General features: G+C 39.8%; 1 protein-coding gene across 3 annotated transcripts in view; it reads left to right on the top strand.

Moving 5' to 3' along the window:
* The first annotated feature begins 992 nt into the window (after positions 1-992).
* The window catches only part of LOC141932550 (tenascin), a 74,033-nt gene continuing 57,120 nt past the window's right edge, over positions 993-17,905 (top strand). For all 3 annotated transcript variants that reach the window (XM_074846258.1, XM_074846257.1, XM_074846256.1), the window contains exon 1: positions 993-1,135. The gene's annotated coding sequence lies outside the window, so the exon portion shown is untranslated. The remainder of the gene's footprint in view (positions 1,136-17,905) is intronic.

The raw sequence follows: 17,905 nt of genomic DNA, 5'->3' as shown, positions 1-17,905 counted from the left end.
GATTTTTAGTATCCAGCAGGAGAGAGATCAGTGTTAATGAGAGCCCTTTAACTGTGATCTTTACTTTTTGCCACAAGCCTGAAGTTCAAGGGTAGTCAGAGATAACAAACACCCCTGAAAAGGTCCCAGATGAACACTCTGTGTGTTACTGATAGCTCTGGGATGGGAAGCAGAGAGAATGCAATGACTGAGAAACCGTAAACCTCACAAAAGTGGCTGGATTATCTTTACACACACAGCCACGTAATCTCTTTTTATCAGATCTGAGAAGAAAGGGAGTCCCTCCTGTGTCATTCTCTCTGGGCTTTTATATCTTTTTTTTTTAATCTCTTTTTATTTTTTTCTCAAGAGCCTCTCTCTCTGGAGAGAGCAGGAGTGCAAAAGGACGCAAAGGAGATCACAAACTTAAAAATAGGGGGATTTTCCAGATTGTCTGTTTGTGTAAATCTGAATTTTTTAGTTGATTCCAGTGGAGTGGAGTTGATTTATGCTAACTGCACATTAGACACATTACATTCTGTAGGAGTTTCTGGACGTGAAATCCTGCTTGTGATTCCTCTGGTTTTATTTAAGTTTGCTACTCTTTCGCAATGTTAAAATAATGGGGATGAGGGGATTAAAACTCCTGATAATGTACTTCGCTGATGCTGTAAGGAAAATATTCTGCTTTCTGAGTCATTTGCCCTGAGCTGACTTTCTTTTTTAATGGTTCAGGGGTTTCCTTCTTTAGCCATAAATTGCATGCAAATTCTTTTTTTGTATGTGTGCCTGTGGATGACAGTGTGTGTATGTGAGTGTGCGTGTGTGTCTTTCAGAAGCTAAGCCAAAGAGCGAGGCTGTTCCTTTAAAGCAAAACTGAAAAAAAATGCCTTCAGGCATCCTATTACAGTGGAATGAGCCAAGGATCAGGATTTGCAGCTCAGCTATATAAACCCAGCAGAATCTGGCTGATCTGACCAGTTTGCCTTACTGTCAAACGTTTCTGTCTTTCACATGCTCACAAGCAAAATTAGGCAACGCAACTTCTCTGAGTTTTGACAGGACGGCAACAAAGTCAGAAGCCGATAGCTGACTTTAACATATTTATTTCATGGAGACTGCTCACAGCGGGATCTAATCTGTCAGAGTCTGTAAGGTAAGTCTGCTTCCTTCCTGAATTAAAAAATCAGGAGCTCTTCTCCCACACAAACTTGCAATGACACAGTGTTCTGTCATGACCCTCATAGTTATGACTATCAGGCTGAGTAGTCAGGGATCTTATCAGGGAATATTTTTGAATTGGAGCATGCCTGCCTTTAGTTTGTCTTTATTATCCGGTGTAATAATAATGTAAGAAATGTCTCAATGACAACAGTCTGATCCAGTGAATGAATGAAGGATGAGTTAATTGAATGCTGGACATCTACAGAAATATAGTCAGAAAGCTAATTGACAGAAAGGGTAGAAAATCAGATTTGGGATTTCTTCTTGGCTACTGAAGTGATATAAATGTCTTCCCCATCCTCACCTCGTGTACCAGACTAAATCCACTTGCAGATCTTAAACCTCCCAGGTAACTCCTCTTCCTGTGCTATTGTGTGTGACTTGAAAAGAGTCAGGCCCTTTTTCTTTTTTAATTTGCTGTCTGCACACTTATTTGCACTGAAGCCTTTGTCACCTTCCTCCCTGCCCCCACTGGGCTTCAGTTTCTTTTAAAAGTATGGTAACATTAGTCTGCAGTGGGGAGTAAAAGACAAAGGAAGATTCAGCTGGTATCTGATTACCAGTACTTAAATGGGTGGATTCTGGGCAGTGGGAGGGTGAAATTCTCCATCATCATGGAAAAATGGAGACACTTGCCTTACAGTGTGTCTTAACTACTTGCTCCCTTGTGCACTGAGTTTTTCTGCATGACTGTGTCTGCACTTACCAGTTAGGCTCAAACTGACTTAAAATACAGAAGCTGACTGGGAGAAGGTGGTTGCACTTTGCTTTATTTAGGAGCTAAGCCCACTTACTCAAAACTTTGTGTTACATCACCTTTGCAGAGTTTTCCCTGCCTGATTTGCTCTCTGGAGAGCAAGGAGGAGAGTTTTGGGCAGTTATCCTAAACTTCTGAAAAGTCTGTATCATACTATGCAGGAGAAAGATATGTTCAGATTGAAATGATGGTGACATGTCCTCTTGCACACTGAAGATGTTATAAAATTAAAAAGCATAATAAAGTTATTTATCACATTTTCTTTCATGAAAATAACAGAAACCAATGAAGTGCATGCAATTCTATGGACTGGGTAAAAGCCTTATTGTCAAGCTGTTGTGTCTGGTTTTATCTCCCAGTTTATTTTTTTTTTAAAAAATCATATTAAATAATGGGAATTCATTTTACACTTCTCCTGATTAACGTTATATGTGTGGTTTTTTTCATTATGCTGAATTTGGGCATTTGCCTTTTAAAGCCATGAAATCTTAAGCATGCTGTAGTTCAAGAATGAACTGGACAGTGGGGGCTAGCGACAGTCCTTGGAATTCTAGGAAGACTTTCAGAAAAGTGTTATGATGTCTTTCAGGTTTTTTCTTACTGCTATTAGAAACTCAGGAGCAAATGTTTGATCAAATGAAATTGTTTAGCCAAAAGAAGAGAATCTGTTTATCTGCAGTTCACCTTCCCTGGCAGTGAACTTGGAAAGTCTTGGAAGAGTTACCAGGGTGTTCCCAGTACATCCCCTTTGCCACCCCTCTGCAGCGCTGCTCAGGAGAGGATGTGCCTCTGAACTGAGCAGGGCGATTACCAGCTGCAAGGGGGCAGAGCCGGAGGGATGCTGCCCGGGGGACTGCTTGCCCCCACTGTCACTGACCCTATCACAGTCACTATCCTCAGCAAATTGTTATTCATTTCCCATATTTTTTGCTCATTAATTTTATCCTCCGGCTCAGCCCAGAGAAAATTCTTTGGAAGTTCCAGTCCTTAATCCTATAACTACAGTTACTTTATCAGTGTTTCCAAAGCTGTAGAAGAGCCAAAGGATCTGCTGAAAAGTGTGCAGCCTGCAGATTAGAATGTCTTGTCTCGTTTGGAGAGGAAGCTGATACTCTGCTGAAGGAATCTCATCCAGGTACATTGTGGTGACAGGCATACAAAAAGCAAACCAACCAGATCCAATTCTTCTGCTGAAATAACGATGCTTTATGATGCCTGAACTTACTGGGAGTATCCCTAAACTCAGGTCAAAAAGTGCTCGACAAAATTATGAGAAACTGTGTTAGCTGGAGATTTTTTGTTAATGGAAATCTATTACTTTTTTTGATCCCAGCTGTTTCAGACTGGATCATTTCTCCTCAATATTCACTTAAACTTAACTATCATGTTGCTAGAACAGCATTTCTAAAGGTGTTGAAGTTTAGATTAGGTGGCTTATTTTTCATATTACTGATTTTTATAAAATATCTTAAAAAAAGCCAAAGACTATTCATGTATGAAGATGTTCTGACTTGCTGTAAAGAGACTGTCAAAGTTTGATCTTGAGTATTGTTTCACTTTTTGATAAGAAAATGAGATCAGATGGCAGAGTCTGTGCTTCTTGGGGCTTTTTCATCCTCAAGAGTGAAGCAGAACTGAGAAGCAAGTGTGCATTTGAAACAGCATGTTGCTTTGGAGCCACAGCTTTAACCCTTTCATCCCCTCTGGTAAAACCATTTGAAACACTAGACCTGCCTGTGCAGTTCTCTGCCACTTTCCTTGTGTAGCACAAGAGTACCTCTGTTCATCTGGCTTTGTAGGGTGTCTTCAGAGGTCTGAGTGGTGCTAAATGGCAATGAAGTGTACTGGATTGTATAGTAGTTGTCTGGTGTAAGCGGATATCCTGTATTGGCAAATCTGGAAGGGAGAAACAGTGTTCGTTCAGTTGGCTGTTTCCATTAGTGAACCCTGGTACCTGTCTAGGTTGAATATTACATTTGGAAGTAAGCAGAGGGTGGTGTCAGCTTTGTTATCAGCTACACGTTTACCTGTCCTATCTGTGTGACATATATTGAAACATGAGAAATTGCGTGGTTAAAAATTACTTTAATTTGAAGCCTGTGACTTCATATATATTCATCCTTGGACACATGCCATCGCAGCCTGCTAAGCTGAAAGGCCATTGACAGTTTTAAGGTCCAGTGTCCCATAAAGCTCTAGGCTTAGAAATGGATGATTTATATTACTAGAAAGTTAAAAATCTCAGCTTTCCAGTAACAAAAAGGTATTTGTTTTGAACTGTGGCAGTTTGAGATATTGGTCTTTCAAATTGTGCTCTGATTTACCAACCTGCACTTTCTCAGACTTAATTTCTGGTGTGAATTCAGCACACCCATCTCCAAGACTGATCTCTGTTATCAAAACCAATGGTTATAAACTACAGAAGTCTGAAGCTACTCTAAAACGTAATAGCTACCCATAGCAGTAAGGAAGTCACTGATGTAATATTAGAGAAAAATCATTGTTGCTGAAGTAGAAAACTAAGGAAGATAGCAATCAGAGTGAATGAAGTTAATGAGTAAATATTTTATCATCACCCAGGCTCAGAAATAGGCAAAACTAGTGCAAGTATTTGTAGGGCTGGTAACTAGTAAGTTCTGGACAAGAAACATCATAACTTGAGCTCAAGAGCTGGAAAATAAGGGATGTGTACAGATCACTTATAAACTTATAAGATGTAACTTAATGCATTAAACTGCTTGATATCAAAGTGGACTTGCTGTCCATGGCTTCTATTGGTTTTGTGTAGGAGTTTATTGTAAGTTGATGATGATGTTACTATTGCTACAGCATTTTAGGGCTTCATTGTATTAGAAAGAGTGAATAGACAGAACAAGTGATGCTCTCTGCCACAAAGAGCTTACAATTGCTGTTATTAGCTGTTCAAAAAAGTCCTTTGTGTAGTGAAGAGAACAAAAGAAGGAAGAAGACAGTTCTTTGAGAAACAGGACTACCAGAAAGAAGGAAAATGAACAACCCTGAGAGACAAACTTGAGCCATCTCGGTTTCCACCGAGCTCTGGGGTTTATACAAGTGTGAAACTTCCCCTAACTCAGTGCTTACTGTCCACTCATGCGTTCGACCCTCTGTCCAATCTGAGCTGAAGTTAAATGCCTTCCACATGTGGGAAAAGTTAAAAACCGGGCATTCTTCCAGCTAGTGAAACCTTTCAATGTATGATGTAACTAAACTGTGTGGAATGGGCAGACTGGGGAGGAGGAGTCAGAATAGGATTCTGCCTGACAAGAGATGTCTCCTGATCCAGCAGAAAGTGGTCAGGCATTGAAAGAAGGAATATAATAGGGATCCTTCTGCTAAAAGGACAAAGTTTGAATTACTTAGTGTCTCTTTTTAACATTCACTGGAATGATATACGTGCCCTTATAACTAGACATGGCCTTAATGTAACATTTTACTGGATTTCTATATGCATCATTTATCTCTCTCTTATATACTGCATATCCTGTTGCTGACAAAATAACAACAAAAAACCCCTGCAGCTTCAGAGGGTATATCTGGATGTAGACTTTAAAGAATATTATATAACGTATGTTAACTACCATAAAGTACTCCTCATAAACAAATGTGAGATTTTGCTGCTCAGGTTGTGAAGTCAATGAGAATAACTTTCCATTTATGTTTCTGTTTGGCTTATGCATGAGTCTGTCACCAAAGAGAAATTCATCCTGAGTTGATCTTGTTGCAAGAAATTTCTCCAAATTCACATCCTTAATTGTCTTGCCACTGTAGTTTCAATTAAACTAAGGTGGGATGTTGCCAAGTTTTCAGAACTTCCAACTAGAGAGTGCCTGTGTACGAATAGCCTGTGGCATTTTGTATTCTTTGGGTAGCGGAGAACAACGTTGCCAAGTTTGCATTCAGTCATCCATCACATATTAGCCTACTGGAGGTCCATTCTTCCCTAGCAATAGGGGAGCTCTGCTTCCTACTTAGAAAGATTACTCACACAGAAAGCTCTTTCCCCATAACCAGAACTGCACAGGGAAGAGAAAGGAAGCTTTCTTCAATTCATATAAGTGCTCGGTTTCCAAACTCTTGACAAAAATGATATTGTTTCATGCTTAGAAAACATATTCTTTTTAGTAATTGAGTAGAAAGTACAGGGTGGTAGAACAGAAATCTTTAATACAGAATTTAAAAACAATTGCTTGAATCATAGGCACAACAAAGGTCTATTGTAGTAGTCTGCCTCTTCCCCATGCCAGGCTGTAGCATTGACTATATGTGTATAGATACTGGCCAAGATACTCAAAGGAGTCTGAAATTGGGTGCCTGGGGAAATTCCACTGTAATGATTTTGCTTCAGCTAAGTACTTGAGCTGTGCGTTGTCCCAAGATGCACCAGAACATGATAAGCTCATGAACCTAAAATTACAAATGCTACTTTTCTTATGGGATTAGGATATTAACTGTAATATTAATCTAAACTGTCTTGATTCTTCTTTAAATTTATGCTCTTTTACACTATTCTGGCAGCACAAAGCTAAAAGGGGATGTAAATATCTTCTTCTGAGTATACGTGAAAATTAAATTGTGAGATCGTTTCCCTGTGTACCCATCAGAACTGGCTAAACAGTTATTTCCACAGTCAAGGAACTCCTGCTGGAAAGGGATTTATAAAAAGATTTATTTCCAAGAAAGGAGTTAATATTTCATTCCCAAGAAATTAAAAGAACTGGAAACAGACAGATTTTGTCACAGTTTTGGGCTTGTCTCAAAGACAGTATGCAGGGTTAGCAGGTGACAGATCCAACTGTGAGCTGAACATCCTTGTGACTGTGGTTTTCTACCTCTTTGGTTTGATGAAAAGCCTTTATTTGGACAAGAAAGGTTCACTTTTAGTATGTGTTGTACACTTCAGTACAAGACCTTAATGGTTATCTTCCTTCTTGGCCGGGCATGATCTCATTTTGTCAGAAGTCAGTTTGTTAGGCTTTCCAAAGAGCTCAGTGTCCACTTTGCACTGGTTCTTTGTTTTTACGGGTTCTTTTGGAAAGCCAGCCTCTTTTGGATATGCTGAATCCTCCTAAATAGTTTCTCTGTGCTGTGTGACAAAGGTCTATGCCAAGAAAGATATAAAGGTAGCTTGTGATGTGTAGGCAATCCATTCCTCTTAGTGAGACACAGTGTAATGCATATTTTTCCTTTACTTGTGGCTTGTACTTCCCTTCTGCATTGCTTGTACTACAGTAATTCAAGTCTGACTCAGAATGAATGCTGCACACTGTAGACTACAAGTCAAATGAGAACAGGATGCATATTAAGGGAAAGGTCTCAGATCATTTTTCTTATTGAAGTATTTTGGCAATGTAAATAGTTTCCAGGAAAAAATGCTGGCATTTCCCATGGTGAGCAGTTCTTATGAATGTCCTATCTACTTTTCCAGTTTGGTGGCCAAGTGAAGTGTTTATAAGAGGATATACCATCTACAAGCCAGGGAATTTATATTTCCACTGCCAAGTGTTAATTATGATGTAGACTTAGACAATTTACAGGTTAGCAAGTCAATCACAGTGGTCCAGCACTACAAGTGATGCAGTTCCTGGTTTGACAGAAAGACTGCAGGACCTAGAGAGAGTGCCATTCCCAAATGCATTAACATTATTTGTACTTTATTTGTCATTCTCAGGCCGTTATTTCATATATTTGCCTTCATAGTAGTACAGTGGGATTTGACAGGGTTGCTGGCAGAAGCAAGGAAATATGGTTTACCAGCCAGCCACTCTTTACACAGCCAGCCATGTGTGCCTCTCTGCGTTTGCCAATCACTGGACATGGTGCCTAGGCTCTTGCATGTCTGGAAACTCAGTATCACTGCCTCATCTGCGTTCTCAGAAGCCCCGTGCTTCTGGTTTATGTAATGCCATGTCAGTGCTGAGGAAGGTTGTTTTGGACACAGAGTTCATTTGCTTTGGTTTGGTTGGGATCCCTCTAGATTTGGGTGTGATTACATTTCCACATTACCAGTGGTCGCACTAGCTCTATTCAAATGGATGAAGTCTCATCTGTAAGAAAAGGGAACGGATCCTGAATTAATACAGTGATTTCCAGGTTGTGGCCTGATGCTACTATTTATGTTGCTCAGAACATGTGCAGAAACCCTTAAACCATGTTTGTTTCTGTGTATGTGCATAAAACTCACATTTGATGTAAGAAAACTGCAATTCTTATAAATAGAAATATGCTCTATATATCCTATAATCCTGTGTTCTAATATCCTATTAATATGCCCTACTACACTGATGAAAAGGGTGCCTTAGTGTAGATAAAAACTGAGTCTACACTGCCTAACTGCAACAGTTTTACCCGAGGAGAAAGCTTTTTCTGCTGGCATGAGCAATTATTATTTCATTTTGATATGGGGTGTTGAACATGCATATAGCATACTAGCTTGGTGTTGTCTTAATTACATAGTAGAGAAATTTCTTTTTGCAGAGAATACCTTGACCTGATCTGATTTGGCTTGTGCTTAGATAAGTCATGGAGTAGCATAGAGATAAAACCAGTCTGACTGAGAGGAAATTAGAATCCTCAGAGCATTTTTCATGCGTAGAGTGGCCCTTCATTGTCTGCATTATTCCTTGTCCGCTTCACTTCAGCTTGCATTTCTGAGGGGATGGTTTTCTCCTATGCAGGGTTCAGAGGCTGCCAGCCAAATTCTCATGTGACACAATTGCATTGATTTCACTGGAGATCTGTTGCTGGATAATTGAGCTCCACATCCCTTCTTTTATTCCACAGCTCAAATTGCTGTCAGCTAAGACTTTAGCACAGACAGGCCTCGAGTCACTGTGGGTTAAGAGAACGAGGTCAGAACGCTGTTGGTGGAGGTCTCTCAAGTCTCCCATTAGTGTAACAGTGCCCAATTTGTTGACATTTGAAGCAGCAGCGCAGATTTTTGTCCGAGTTCAGTCACCATTGCGACTAATCACTTGCTCAGGGCTGTGTATATGGCTGTATTTTCCATTACATTACATAAGTGCTTCTGCTTTACATCAGCGCACTGAGAAACATCCTCAGATTTAGAAACAGTCTCCTCTCTTTTTCCAAATGCCTTGCACTCAATTTGTTTCATATTTTGTGAATCTAATTTATATTTTATTTTGTCTTGCCAAGCCATGGTTGATTTCACTCCCATCTTCACTCCTCATCATGTATTTTGTTCTACTAAGAGCTTGCTGCCCTTCCCTAGGTTGCCAAAGATGCAAATTCTTGATGCTACCACATCTGACAGAACTAGGCCAAACAGATATCCAGCCTGGGGGCTATTACTGGAAGTCAGATTTCAAGGAACTCCTTCTGTGGTCTTGTGAGTTAGAAAAATGTGCACATTCCTGCACATTTCCGATGCTAGTACCAAGGACAGAGGAGCTCTGGTGGGGAGGAAAAGCTGCCCAAGTAAACTAATAATTAGTTTAAACGCAAAGAATTATCTGGGGAAGGGTTACCCATATGTTTCCCCAGCTTCTTTTAAGATGATGACCAAAGTCTGCTAATGACAGGAGGCAAGTAATAATATTTCTGGTCGCCAAGAATAGTACAGGCTTTTATGACTGAGTTCTGAGACATTTTTAGAGATGTCATTTTCAGTGCTTGAATAAGCATATGGTTAAATCAAAGTAAAATTAAAAACTGCATTCAAATAACTGTAATTAATTCTGAAAGTACCCTGCTGCCTGCTGACCAATATAATTTGTAGCAATTCATACTACTTAAACAGTTTTAGTTATTCCAGACCAATATACACGTAAATTATTTATGCTCTTAGTTACAGCAAAGTCATTAAAACAGAATTCCTCATCACTTGTCTCTGTATGTGCCATTCCTTCAGCTAAAATCACTTTAAATATGAAAAAGTGTAATGCTGGGTGTATGGAGTAGAATTTTGGCTAACCTCTTCCTTCTGACCTCCAGGAGGAATTTAAAAAACCAGCTTCACCAGAGATGCTGTACAAAGCAATGTTGTCTCAGTGTGCTTAGCCTATTCACTTGTACACTATGTGAGTATTTGCTTAATGTGTCAGTGGTCTCTGGTTCTTATAAATGCGATGAACCTATTTTCACCAATATTTTTGGTAAATTTATTCATCTGGCATCTGCTTTTTATAGGAGATCACCTGTTTATTCACCTATTCATATTATATTTATCAAGAGTATTCTTGATTCATTTTCTACCTCTAATTATCTGCAGAAAAGCTGATGTTTGATACCCCAGTTGTGCATTTTAGAGACAAATGAGACTGTCCAAGCTCCTATCTCTAGAATTGGCTGCTGCTTTGTTTTCAGAAAGTCTTGCTCAATGTGAAAGGAGTGGGAAGAAAATTCAGAAGTCCTGAATTTCTGCTCTTCCCATCCCATCACAAAATCATCTAGAACTTTGTGAAATGGTCTCTGGAAAACCTATAGGTGGTTTTGGAAGAAACACTGTGGAGAAGGGTCTGGAAATGAAGCAGAGCTTTGTATGTGGAATGAACCTAAGTTACCATGATTCATGCAAAAAAGCACACAAACCTCATAGTTTGAAACTGCATAAGCAAAGACCTCAAAATAATTCAAAGTGAAGTCTCTAGTGTCTACCCAGAAAATAATGAACTCCTGACAAAGTGTAACTTGGCAAAGAAACTTTCCAAAGACAAGTTTAGAAAACTGTAGATCTTTTCCAGCTCTGCATCTTTGCTATGAGGAGGAAAAAGCCAAGAGACCAAGCAAATGCTTTTGCTATTAGGAAAGGCTTTATTAAAAGGTACGGTCCATACTTAGGAGTCAAGAGTGATTTCTGCTGTGAGATTATGTGCAAACGTTGCTTTTGCTGTGAAAGGGGTTTTTTATATTGGAAAAGGCTCTAATCTAGGCTTCAGTGTCTGTGGCAGCTCTGCTATGGACTGGATTCAATTCCATATTTAAGTCCAGAGTCCTACATGTGTCTTCAGAGACTAATGGGTAAAACTCGCTTCTGTGCTGTAAATGCAAATGGGGGTTTCAGTAGGAAAGTAAGCAAAAGGAAGGTGTGAACACATCCCTTTTGCTTTCGTGGGGTCTTTCTGAGATGACCCATTTCTACAGTTCTGCTTCTGTTTTTAGAACAGTGACAGTTTTTTCTGAGTCCATTGTCTTTACTGCTGTGCACATCACTGATGTGTCCTGCTGTTTCTAATGCACAGTTTTTGTCTAGGCTGTATCTGCTAGTGGCTTTTTTCTTCCAGCTCTGAAAGCTACAGTAAGAACAGAGATTGCTTTGCAGATGGGAGAATAAAAGCAGATGCATAGTCCTGTCTTTTTTCTTTTTTTTTTTTTTTTTTTCTCTCTCAAGTTGGTAGCAAATTGCTCTACTTGGCTGATTGCTGTGCACCCTGCCCTGAGTCTGAATGCAGCTCAAAAGCACCCCACTGACTGCCTTGTTTTGATTCTCTTTTCTGAGTTCCCATTTCCAGAAATTGATGCTCAAGTGTTCAAGCTCTTAACAAAAAACCAAGCTCCAAGGACAGACTGAATTCCCTGTTAACTTTTGCCTCATCTCAGTCGCTGGGAGCTACACCAGATGGGGTTGGTGCTAGTTGTCCCATATTTACCTCTTTTAATTTTGTTTCTCTTTTTTAGTTTATATGTAACACATTTGAATAATCTGCCCCAGAAAATAACTATTTTGTTTCTTGTGGCTTGTATAAAAATCCTTCTGTGGTTTGAGCTGGATGTAGTAGTATTCTCTACTTCCTGTCTGAAAGCATGAATCACTTCAGTTGTGTAACAGCAGAAGACGTTGCTACACAACAGTAGATACAGCTCATCATGGAGGAAGATTGTGTCTACATGTGTGTATGAATGATTCCTCTGATTTCATAAAATGTCCGGAGACTGTTATAGATGAAAGAGCATTCTGTAAGATAACTAGCTGGACCCATATATTTTGTTTCAGTTGCAGATTTTTCTCAAATATTCTGGTGTGTTTCTCTGAGGGTTTTGTTAACCATATCATTTATTTCCATGGATTCTTAATATTATTCTGGTAATTGACTTGGCACATCCTATATTTTGGCTTCAGAATAAGTCTTCAATTTTCTATTGCTACCCTAGAATTTCAAGCAGTCGTGTAGCTATCTGCATATTTGCTACACAGCTCTGGTCAGACGTTTTTGTTCAGTGAAAAAGATGCTTCCCTATCTGTGATTCTTTTTCTCCCTTACCTTGCAGGGGATAACACTCCAGTTCTTTGCCTTTTAGTTATGTATTTTCTGGCAATTTTATAGCACTCTTCAGAAACATGTTTAATTATGGAAATGAGAATTTGACTGTGAGGTCCTTGGAATACTTAATTCACTGAGACATACATTCCCCCTGTGGGGTTTTACCAGTGGAGAGACCGAGACACACCAGATGATTTATAAAGTAATTTCCATGCAGGATGCCTGAGTTTCAGTCCTCAGTTCTAACCATGATACCACACCATTAATCCCAAGGTTGTGAGCACTTTCTGGAGTCTCTGCCGAGAGCACATGGTTCTGTGGGAACTCCACACATCCAGCCCTAACAAGCCAGCTCTATTTAGCTTCATTTCTCTCGTTACAGTTCAGAAGACTCAGAGATGGCACATTCTTGGTTAGGAAGCTTTTGTCTGAACTACTGTTGAGAAGTAGTTTTTCCAGGCCTGGGGAATCCATTCAGTGGGAGACCTGTTCATTTCTCACTTTGCAATGATACTATAACTGTCTATGCCTCACTGTTCTGTTGAACTATAAGTCCCAGATGAACATATTCTTTGGCTGCCCTATATATCGGTTCATCTCAAATTTTATTTCCATTTTGATTTTCCCATCAGTCAGCAGTAGACTCCCTAGTAAGTCCATCTGGCAGTTTGTATTCTCAGTTTTCATGAAGGAGAGTTTCTGATCTCCAGAAAGATTCATCCTCACAGCACCACAAACCAAGGCTCTGTGGTAAAGCAGAAATGAGCTGCGTGCTCCCTTGCCTGCCATCGCCTTCTACATGTCCCTGCAGAACAAATCCAGAAGATACTTGTTCATTTTCTTATGCTGCCGGAGTAGCAGGGCCCAAATCATACCAATGTACAGGCCACTCTTGTAAATGTCAGTTGAAATATATTTAAAACAAAAAAAATACTCCAAATGAACTTTTCTTTGGCTTTTTCAGCTCAGCTTTCAGAGTTTCACCTTTTCACATAATAAAGGGAATAAACCTAATTTGTAAAAAAACCCTGTGTATTTTATAGATGCAGCATTTTAATTTCCTGGGCTTTGCACCTCTAAGGCAGAAAGAAGCAGCAACATAAACCCTGTGAGACGTTACTTCAGTCAACCTACTACAGATTGCATTATTCCCTTGAACTCATCCTTTTACATGATCTTATCCTTATTTTGCCTCAAACAAAAACTGTATTTTTAAAAAAGTAATACAGAGACATATTTTTAGCTGCTGTGAATCACTGAAGTGCCGCAGGTCAAATTCACCAGCTGGTCTAACATGCCTTGTAGGAAAAGAGAAAGTGGAGTTGGTTAATACACCAGAACAGTAAAATCAAATTAGAAAACTGAGAAATCCTAGTATCTGTCTCCCCAGCTCCCCCTCCCTGCCCCCTCCCCAGCTCTTCTTTCTTCTCTTTTCCCAGTCTTTCAAGCTGTTTGTTTCACATCTTGAGCCAAGATGGTTTCCAGCCAAACGTGCTGGAGGGTGCAGGAGGGAGTGTTATTTATCTGTAGTTACGAGACTTTTTTTGTATAATAAGCAGAACTTGCATTGCAAACAGAAGAATCAGTGTCCTCAAAGATAGTAAGAAACAGGAACATAATTGGACAATGAGTCCACCAATAAAAAGCTTTTTGTCTCTTGACCACTATTTCTGAAGTATTTTGCTACCTGAAAATTCAGTTTGGTGTCTAACGGTGTTTTAAAATGCACTGATGTGTCTTACTTCCCCATGGGCACATCTCTGCACGTTTAGAGTGTAAATGAACGTAAGATTAATTCTTTTTCTCCTCCTGTCCTGGGATGAAGAAGAGCATGAGTTTCACTTTCATAATACTTTTCACTTAGTAGTTGAAGTCCAGGCTGCTCTGTGTTTTATTAGAAAAAGGAGGTTGAAGAAATGATTGAGGTGGTTATTCTTTCAAAAAGGCCATTTTCTTCAAAGAAAGCCATAGCAGAAAAATTACTGGCTTGAAAGAACATTTTCTCAGAACGGTTTTTCAGGGTAGGATGGAATTTTTTCTTGAGAAAGGGAACTCCTGAAATGCTACTGACTATATTTTTGTTTTTCTTCTTGCTGAGTTTTCAGAATAGAATGAAAAATGGCATCTTTCAATGGCAAAATATGAATTGTGAAAAAACTTTCAACCAGTTGTACCTGTTACTTTATCATCACTTGGTCACAGTTCTTCTATAGTGCTTTTTTCATAGAGCCAACCTTTATACATCTACATGGTTGCTCAGACATCCAGTGGAGAGGACAGGGAAATACTGAATGCAATAATCCAGAATGAGAGGAACTGAGGTTTTTTTTCTAATCACTGATGCCACCAAATAACTAATCTGAAATAATGTAATTCTAATAAGTACAGGTATTTAACAGTAAGTATTTTACTGTTTATAGATGTCTTTGAGTGCTTACAGATAAATTATTGCAAAACAACTTGAGCTTTGCTCTTCTTAGACTTCAAAACCTAAGACAACCCTGGGTATGTGTCCTGCAAGGGAAATTAGTAATGATTTAGTTATAACTCACTCTTTCCCTGCTGTCAGAGCCGAGCTGGTGTTCCTGCCGCATGGCCAGGGGTACTACAAAGCATTACAAAAGTTGCCTGAGCTGCAGGATGAAAAATATTCTCATCCAAAGGGCTAAGTCTTTCTGAAGTCAAATAAAAATTGAGGGCACATTTTAATGTACCTCCACATAATGGAACAAAAGCCCAATGTTTTGGTAAAGGATTTCAGTGCCACAGAAGGTAGGTGCTGTGTCACTCCAGCAGTGAGAAGCATACGATGGCTTCTAGGAGGTTTGTGCTATTTGGATAGTGCACTGTGATCCTTTAAGGTGAAATATGCCACATGGATGTGTATAACTAGTATCTGCCACAGGGTTGGGCTCTCTAGAAAATTTGAAAATAGATTAAGACCTTTGTGCTGTCATGTGAGAACAATGAATCCCTCTCTTGTGCCCCTTTCCCATCTTATTCCTCTCTCCTTTTCCTGTTGGATAAAGTGAAGAAAAAAAAAAAAAAAAAAAAAAAGAACCCAAACCAAAAAACAAACCCAATTTATTTATTCACTTCTCAATTCTGCCTGAGACTGTTTTTTAAAGACCCTTCTTTTGTGAGTTTAATCAGATGCTTGATAACAGAAAAAGCGTTGCTAACTAACCCGGGGTACAAAGAAGCCCCTTCAGAGGAACACATGACCTCATCGACAGGATTACTCTATCACATGAATTCAGACTCCATCACACACCCAAAATAAATGTTAGGCTCCATTTGCAGCGAAGTGCTTTATTCACCTCCATTCGGCAGGGCATATGCTTTGCCAATGTCTTCCTCAGTCACTGGGATTAAACATGTATGGAAATTCAGCACAAGAGGCAGATTTTCCTGGTCACAAATAGCCTGCCTTGCACTCAAAAGCTGCTGGCTGGACCGTGCCTTTGGGCCATTGCCCTCCTGGAACCAGCGAGCTCTGGCACAGGTTTGTAGTTGTGGAGCAAGTCTGATTTTCACTCACAGCTCCCATTGTCTGTCTTGGTATTGTTGGGTGCTCAAAGCCTTGGCAGCCAGGAGCTGACTCTGGGAACACTTGTGGGGTCACACACAGCGCTCCAAAAACTAACTCTTTGCCAGAAGGTGGCACGCATCCCTCCCTGATATATAAGAAGTGACACCATTGTATTGCCTCGATGCCTTTGGGGTCTCTAGCACCTAATATTGGACAGCATTGATATCCTTAGGGTATCCTTTTTTTAGCCACTGCTCGGGAAGTATGTGGATTTCTAGCCCAGTGCTTTGAAATGTCAGTCTGGGTGTACAGACATAGTTCATGTTGCCCCTGTGAATGAAGAGGAGGACATGGAGAACAGTGCAGCCTCCCACGCTGGCACGCTTTTGCTAGACAAGGTATAGCAGCAGAGACTGTAGGGTCTTGAAGAGGCAGGAAAGGCTGCTGCAGTTGTTGAAGTAAAATTAACTAAAAAAGGCAAGATCCTGCCAAGTCACAAGCTGGAGGCATGTTTGATATAAGCCACATTATCCATAGTCGGAATCCCATGAGCGTGCTGGAAGGCAACACATCTGCATTTATTTGTTTCTAATTATACACATTTAACAGTATATTACATGAGAGATTAAACACCAAGTTATAAGCATGGTTTGATTAATTCTGCATTATGCATCTAAGTCACTCAGCAATTATCTTCATTCTTTCGGAACTCAGATAATGTTATTAATTCTGGTGGTACAAAAAATTAATTATGAAGAGCTTTGTAGTCCTGTGTTTAGTGTGGGTCTCCTTCTGAGTGTGGTTGGCTCTATAGAACTATTACGTAATGCCACGTTGGATGCTTCTCATATAAACAACTGTTTAAATGACCATGAGGCTCTGATACAAGCCAAGAGGAGCTGGGATATTCTAGGATTCAGCAGATGCCATTTCCTTAGGGTCTGATTCTGTAGATGTGAATTCTGCATAGCACTTGTGATACCTGTTGGTGGGACAACAGATGTTGCAAACCCTTGTTCTTGAGGTTTTCCAATTGATATTCATGATTGTTTTGATTAAGCAAGGGTTCAAGCTGTTATGAGAGCCTCATTACAACACATGCTGTGCCTTTACATTTTCTTAAGGGACAGCAGGCTGCTTTTTAGCATGACAGCCCGAACATACAAGTTTGAAGTTATTGGCAGAAGGCAACGTTCAGGGGTAGTGGCCCCTCACGCTCCCTGAGGAGTTGTGCTCGGGCCGTAAGCAGAGCAGAAGGTGTGCAGGTTCTGCCACATTATTTGCTGCCCTGGCATTGCTGGTGGTGCAAACTGCAGCAGGGGCTGTTGCTGCACCTCCCCAACACACTTGAAATTGAAATCTTCTTATAGTAACACAGAGCATTTCCATAAGACTAATCTTTTTAAAAACACAGATTTATTTAATTTTCTCCAATGGTGGCTGGCCTCTGGAATGGCTCCAAAGGAAGCATTGAGTTTATTCTATAAAGAATTGTGTGGGCATGGCCTTAACAAAAGTATCTTACACTCAACAGCCCTAAAAACATGGTAGTTGTTTCAGAGCAGCTCTGCTCTAGCCAGGCTGTATAATTTCCAAGGGATCTCATTTGCCCTTTTCACCATCAGTCCTGTCTACTGTCTACCTGTGCCCTATTTAGAAGGTGTCTGTGATTAAACCTTATTAAGAACTGTAGCCACTTGGCTACTGTTTTTTAATACACTTGGGGCTTCCTCTAGTATGTGTAGCATATAAAAGCATTAAGAGACAACCCCTAGCATGAAGATCCTAGAACTTAGGCAGAAAAATTGAGAGCAGGAAAAGCCTTTTCATAGGAGGTAAATTGAAGAATCTCTCAAGAGGAACAATTGAAACCCTGAAAATAATTAAGTAATTTAATTTACTTATTTGCACTTTGTTTAGGGTGCACATCTCCCATAGACTTATTAGAAATTGGGATGATAACTGATTTAGCTAAACTCATGCCAGAAATTAGGAATAATCTTGGATCTCACAAGTCCCAACACAGTGCCATCTCTACACACCTGGCTCTCCTCTGAGTTCTTGCTCCTTTGCTCTTGGTGGAATAACAATAGCAGCAGTAGTATATTCAGGCAGAATTTCTTTGCTTTTCTCATCATCAGCCAGGTAATTCCTAAGAAACATAAATCAAAA

This window comes from Strix aluco, chromosome 20 (assembly GCF_031877795.1).
Source record: "Strix aluco isolate bStrAlu1 chromosome 20, bStrAlu1.hap1, whole genome shotgun sequence".
NCBI lineage: Eukaryota > Metazoa > Chordata > Aves > Strigiformes > Strigidae > Strix > Strix aluco.
The sequence above is the reverse complement of the archived record's forward strand: the minus strand, read 5'-3'. Positions and strand labels throughout refer to the sequence as shown.